This window comes from Cebus imitator, unplaced genomic scaffold, assembly GCF_001604975.1.
Source record: "Cebus imitator isolate Cc_AM_T3 unplaced genomic scaffold, Cebus_imitator-1.0 Scaffold265, whole genome shotgun sequence".
Taxonomy (NCBI): Eukaryota; Metazoa; Chordata; class Mammalia; order Primates; family Cebidae; genus Cebus; species Cebus imitator.
The window spans coordinates 135,365-142,509 of record NW_016107580.1 but is presented as its reverse complement, the minus strand read 5'-3'; positions in this window follow the sequence as shown (position 1 = coordinate 142,509).

Below are 7,145 nucleotides of genomic sequence, written 5' to 3'. Positions count from 1 at the left end.
ATTATAAAGTAGGTCTGGATATGTGATGTGGAAAGATTTTTAAGATAAGTGAAAAGAAAGTGTGGTGTAAAAAAAATTATCCCCTATGCATAAATCACAACATTGACACAAAAGGTAGATAGATGCCATTTTTCTTTCTGGAAGGAATCGCCGGGAAGCATGTTTTTAGGGAGAGAAAACTGGATGAGAGGGGAAGAAAATAGAGTCTGTTTTCATTTTGTATATTTCTAAAATACAGTTAAAGGATTTGAAAATTTTTACTTTGGATTTATATTATTTTTAGACTTGTATTTCTAAAACTTGGTGCTCAATTGTTCAGTATCAATTTATTGCCTCTCAGCTCACGGAATGAGCCTTTCAATGTATGCTCTGCACTAAACAACAGATTTCCTTTAAGCATCTCCCCCTTAAAGCGGGCATGTTGAGAAACGCTGAGTGTATGATTGCTGAGAAATGATGAGTGTATGATAAAATATATTGTTTGCTAAGAACAGCAGCAAGGAATACCTAGCTGGCCACCCACCCAAGTGGAAAACTACTTGGGGCATTCTAAAGTAGCAAAACAGTATACATATATATCACACACTGGTTAAAACAATTCTTTAAGCACAGGATATGTGAGCCTGCCCCCATGGCTCCCTCGAGGGGAATACTTTCCTTGATTTGTGGTAAGCAGGCACCAGCTGTCTACCTAGTTTATCTTAGGTCTATAAGAAAACACAGAACACCTGTTTGTTGATAATAATCACCTGTTCAGAGAGAATAAATACATGGGTCAGAGTCTGCTCGAGGTCCTTAGCCCAGAATGCTGTCAGCCCTCTGAGGCTCTCAGCTCAGAAGGTTGTTGGCCCCCGGACAGCCCCACTTTGCTGTGCTATCTGGGTGTCTGTTTTTTAATGCCTTCAGTGCTGCCTGGGTGGGGGTCTCTATGGCCGAGCTGGTCTCGGTACAAGCACGATGTTAAGCTTTCTCAGTTGGAGATGGGAGGGACTTTGCAGGAGGACAAGGACTTCTTGTCATTTTCCCAAGGTCAAGGGTTGGTGGGGTGAGCATGAGGACACATGGTGGCTTTGCCCCAGTCAAGCACGCAGAGCACTGTGTCTCTGCAACCCTGCAGCCTCCGCCTACCCACAACCCTCTTAGCAAAACCCAGAGCCCGTGCAGCCCCTTGTAGCTCATATGCTCTGAAGGCCTCCTGCCCAAACCAGTGCCCTGACCCAGGCCACCACATGCTGATGGCCTTCACATCTTCCTGCATTCTAGGGGTAGCCAACTGTCCAGCAACTCCAGCCAGCTCCAGCCTGGCCAAATCAGACTCTGCTCTTGGTGGCTGAACCACCCCTTCTCCAGTGAGATCTGAATTCCTCCCAAGGTTGGCTTCTTTTGGTGTCCTGCCAAAGCCCTAGGGTACCGGGCAGAGTTTCCTTACATAGTATGGTAATCCTTTCAGCACAGTTAATAATTCCTTATATTATCCTCAGCCAACTAACGCAGGAATAGAAAAATGCCTCATGTTCTCACTTATAAGCAGGAGCTAAATGATGAAAACACGTGGACACAAGGGACCAACACACACTGGCACCTACTTGAGGGTGGAGGGTGAGAAGAGGGAGAGGAGCAGAAAAAGCACCTATTGGGTACAAGGCTTAGTACCTGGGTGATGAAATAAGCTATATAACAAACTTCTATAACACGAGTTTACTTATATAACAAGCCTGCACATGTACCCATGAGCCTAAAAGTTAAATTTTAAAAACATTAAAAATAAACTTTCCCTGTTCAACCTACCATGTGCCTCCATTTCTTCATCTGTAAAATGCAGAATATAACAGTACCCATATCATAGGACTCTTGTGAGGATTAAATTAGCTAATATACAAAAAGCATTTAGTAGAGTTCCTGACACATCATAAGTACTGTATAAATGATGTTATGTGAGGAAAGGCCACAGGGAGTAGAAACAGTCTGGAGGATGGAAACCGTGGTTCGCACCTGTAATTCCAGCAGTGAGATTTGGGAGGGTGAGGCGGGTGGATCACCTGAGGTCAGGAGTTTGAGATCAGCCTGGCCAACATGGCGAAATCCTGTCTCTACTAAAAATACAAAAGTTAGCCAGGCATGGTGGCATGCGCCTGCCGTCCCAGCTACAAACATCTGAAGGACTGTCATGCACAAGACACTTTTACAGAAAACTGTAACAGAAGTGGAAAACCATAGGAAGAAAGGCTTGGCTAACATTCCCAGTTTGCCCAGGACTGTCCCGGTATTAAAACTGAAAGTGCCGTCTAAGAAAACTGCTAGGATCCAGGGAAATGGGGCCAACAGATGGTTGGTCACTCTAGTTGTCCCCCAGCAAGGCGTCCTTCATGAAGCAGAGTGTGCCTGTCGCTGATGAATCTGAGCAGAAGCTCAGAAACCCTGGTTCAGGGATGGTAGAGCAGCTTTCCCTGCATGAGGAAGGAACTGGAACTAGATAAAGTTTAACCCAGATAAAGCAGCACGTCTTTATGGAAACAACTTGAATCTGGAGATAGAAAAAAAACCCCACTTCAAATTCTGTCTCTGCCACTTACTAGCTGTGTGATCTTGAATAGCTTGATTAACTTTCTGAACTTCAGTTCCTTGATCCATAAAATAGGAATAATCATTCCCAACTTGGTAGGCTGTTGTATAATTAGACATAATGTGTAGGGCGTGACTTGCACAGTGTCTGGCACAATGTACATATTCAAGAAATTATAACTTCTCCCTCTAAGGTCTGACTCTAGGATTCTCTAATCCCAGGTTCGCTAAGTCATGGTTCTCAAACCAGCAGCATCAGCAGCATCTGGGTACTCATTAGAAATGTGAATTATCCACTCCACTCCATACCTACTGAATAAGAAAGTGGGAGTGGGGCCCAGAAATCTAAGTTTGAGACGGCCCTGCAGGTGATGCTTGTTACCCAAAACATTTGAGAAGCACTGCTCGAAGGGACTGTCCTTTAACTGAAATCAAAGTGAAAAGTCTCTCCAAAACTTGAAAAGCTCTCCCTTTATTCCACTGTAAAATAAAGTTGTTTTAAAATGCTATTAACATTGGAAAATAATTTTTTCAAACAAAACAAAAGGAATAAAAATAGTGCTGATCCCAATGCCTTTTTAAAAAATTACCTTTGTACATAGGCTTCATGTGCACCAGCTGTCTGCATGCTGATGTAGATAACTCAGTGTGACCTGGCTTTGACACATCCTCAGACCAGCAGCACTGATAAGTTGACTAAGTTTGGTTAAACTATGTTAGCCACTTACTGTAGTCAACAGTAAACCACACCGTCAAATTTATTTTCCACGCTAACTAAGGCAGCGAGTGGGTAGGATAGTTGGGAAAGAATTTGAATTTCTTTTTCTTTCTTTCTTTTTTTTTTTGAGACAGAGTCTTGCTCTGTTGCCCAGAATGGAGTGCAGTGGCGTGATCTTGACTCACTGCAAACTCCACCCCCTGAGTTCAAGCGATTCTCCTCCCTCAGCCTCCTGAGTAGCTGGGATTACAGGTGCGCACCACCACATCCAGCTAATTTTTGTATTTTTAGTAGAGATGGGGTGTCACCATATTGGCCAGGCTGATCTCGAACTCCTGACCTCAGGTGATCCACCCACCTGAGCCTCCCAAAGTGCTGGGATTACAGGTATAAGCCACCACACCCGGCTGGGAAAGAATTTCTTAAATGGTTATAGCATACTTCCTTAGGCATGAAAGCACTCCGGGGTAAGTAAAAAGTATTCTCACTGGAGTACATGTTAATTTTTTTCTCTGCCCTGACAGGTTCCAGAACATGGTATGATTATAACACACAAAAAGATAGAGAAGGCATTGGGGAAAAATGTTTTAAAACAGTTCTAAACCCATTTTATAAATAAAGATCTTTTAGTATACAAAATCCAAGATCATTCAGTCAAAATGACCCAGGTTTTTTTAAATTTGAAATATTTCTTACAACTTTTAGGAATGAATGTGAAGAGTAATCTTTTCAAGGTTCTGAAAATATCTTCAAAATATTTACTTAAAAACCTAAGCAGAAAGTTTCATCTACCCAAGGCAGTAACATACAAAGTCTGTGTGTACCTTTGCAGGGTAAATGCACCTGCAGCAATAACTTAAGCATACCTTAGAATGACTTTGTATAGTAGATGTACCTGAAATGGGTGTTTCTGAGCTAGGGAATCCACGCATGGCCAACCTGGAGGTTCATTTCTTGTCAGTGAGGAACTCCGAGCCCCTGGCCCATCCAGTGGAACACAAGCTGTACAGGAGATTGAGATCCTAAGTAAATGAAGATTGTCAGGTGGAGATTGTTAGCAGGAAGGTGTTAAATGAAAATGCTGTATACACTGCATGCTGTTTGCAAGCAGTCGTGGTTTTCCTGCCCAGCCTGCTACTGCCACTGCGTCATGTGGTTACGCAGTCCATCCTGCCGCCCCTGGACCATTTCTGTAGGTAAAGCAGTTCTCCTGCCCACCGCCACTGGACTCTCCCCTATATGTGAGCCCCTAATAAAACCCATATCTTCTTTGCTGGCTCTGGGTCTCTCTTTGGCCTCTTGAACCTGGTGCTTTTCCCTATTGAGGTTAATAGTGGTTCCCTACAACTTTTGCTTTTGGAAACAAAGTTCTTTACTATGTTTCCAATTTTTGCATATACAAGAAAACTCAAAATTTATGTAATGAGCATTTTCTAGCATCCTTATCCCAGGAGAGGGGATGTTCAGAAAGTATCTCTTCAAGAAGGTCAGAGGCAGGGGAAGACAAGACTACACACACAACAATCTATTTTAAAGAGAAAAGGGTAAATATACCATGATATACTGTTCTCTGAAGCTGAATATAGTTCAATGCCAAGCTATTTTTGGTGACAATAAGAAAAATATAAAGGAGAGAGGTCCTTGTAGAATGATAACAAGGAAGGGTTCCTGGAGGAAATGGAACACATAATGGGTGTCAGATAATTAGTAAGTTTTAATGCTATGATGTGTGCACTTTTTGCTATCCTTAAATAAGAGTGTTCTTTTTGTCAAGATTTTGCTCATGATACTTTTTCTGCATAAAACATCCTGCCCACAGTTCTGCTTATTCAAATTCTACCCATCTTTCAAGGCCTACCTGAAGTTCTATCTTCTTTCCTTCCTTCCTTCAATAAGAATCAATAACAAAATCCTTCAGGAGGGAGGAGCCAGGTGTAAGGGCTCACACCTATAATCCCAGCACGTTGGGAGAGCAAAAAAAAAAAAAAAAAAAGATATATTAAACAAGAAGGGAGAGATCACGTGCTTCTTGTCACTGGGAAGAAGAAAGAGAGGATGAGAAGAGTTGGAAAATCTGTGTTCCACCTGAAATCAGAAAACTCCAAGAGATAGAGTAGTGGCCACTTCCAATGCAGTGACCACTTCTAAAGCAGTGACACATACACATTGACCTAACACATGACACCCTATCTTATTCCACAGCAATCCTTGGAGGCAGATATGACTACCCCACCCCAACCCAAGCTCACTCCCACCCTTGTCATCTGCACTATTGACAGATTACTGTGCCCCTGTCACAGGGTTTTTTCAAACAGAAAAAAAGGTTCTAAAGATTAAATGAGTTCTGTATGTAAAATTCTGAACAATATTCAATACCTGTTAGGTGTTATTATTTAATTACTACTAGGAGAAGTAAAAATCAATCAAAAAAGTAACTTGCTCAGGCATCCCAAGGATATCTCACATTTAGGGATAATTTCCATGCTAATCTCTTGCCCCATGCTAATCTCGTGCCTCGGGGATTCACAGACCAAGCAGATGATGTTAAATACCAAACCCACCTGAGACACAGACCTGTGTTTGTAAGTCCTTAGGAGAGACTCTTCCCCTATTGCACCATCTGTAACTTTTATACTCAGAACATCTGTGTTGGTGGGATTTTGTTTAGTTCCCTCCCTTTTACTTAGGGTGTTATCTTTTAAGGGTTCCAACATGGGCCCAAAGTCTCTAATCCTGTTTCCGTATGAATATTAAGACACAATTCCCTGGAATATGGAACACAACATCCTGCTATCAGCCCCACTACCTGGGTAGTCTTAGCATGAGCTTAAATTCCTGTTCTTCAGATTACTAGATAGCTCAGCTGTACATTTATGAGGACATTTACTCTGTGTGTGTGTGTGTTTTAATTTGGCAAATCTAGGTGTTTTTAGCAGGCAGGTTTTCTGGTTATTCAAATCTGCCAGAACTAAGATTTCGATCAGAGTTTTTTACTGACAGTCAAATTAGGTGTGTCTACCTTTATTCCCAGTTCTTCCCAGTTCTTGCCTAAGGGAGCATTCTATGTAATTTTAAATTCCTGAAAAATACAATAATGTTTTGGAGATGAATATTTATTGAAACCCCAGAGGAAACTATGACACAGGCTATTCTTAGACAACTGCTCAGGAAACTGTAATGATAAATTATAACCCTAAAACTTTTGCCTAGTGATCTTATGTCCTAATATTTCAGAAACAAGCCTTATTTTAATAATTGATGGGGAAAAGTACAATTTAAAAAATCAGCTGCAACAACATGGGATACTTAGTCATAAAAAGGAATGAAATAATGGCTTTCATGGCAACCTGGATGGAATTGGAGATCATTATTCTAAGTGAAGTAATTCAGTAATTCAGTAATTGGAGATCATTATTCTAAGTGAAGTAATTGGAGATCATTATTCTAAGTGAAAGTAATTCTAAGTGAAGTAATCCAAGGAACGTCATATATTCTCACTTATAAGTGGGAGCTAAGCTATAAGGACACAAAGGCATAATATGATATGATAGACTTTGGGGACTTGGCAGGGGGATGGGAAGAGGAGTGAGGGACAAAAGACTACACACTGGGGGCCAGGCGCAGTGGCTCATGCCTGTAGTCCCAGCACTTTGGGAGGTCGAGGTGGGCAGATCACAAGGTCAGGAGTTCGAGACCAGTCTGGCCAACATGGTGAAACTCCATCTCTACTAAAAATACAAAAATTAGCCAGGTGTGGTGGTGGGCGTCTGTAATCCCAGCTGCTCGGGAGGCAGAGGTTGCAGTGAGCTAAGATAGCACGATTGCACTCCAGCCTGGGCAACAGGGATTCTGTCTCAGAAAAAAA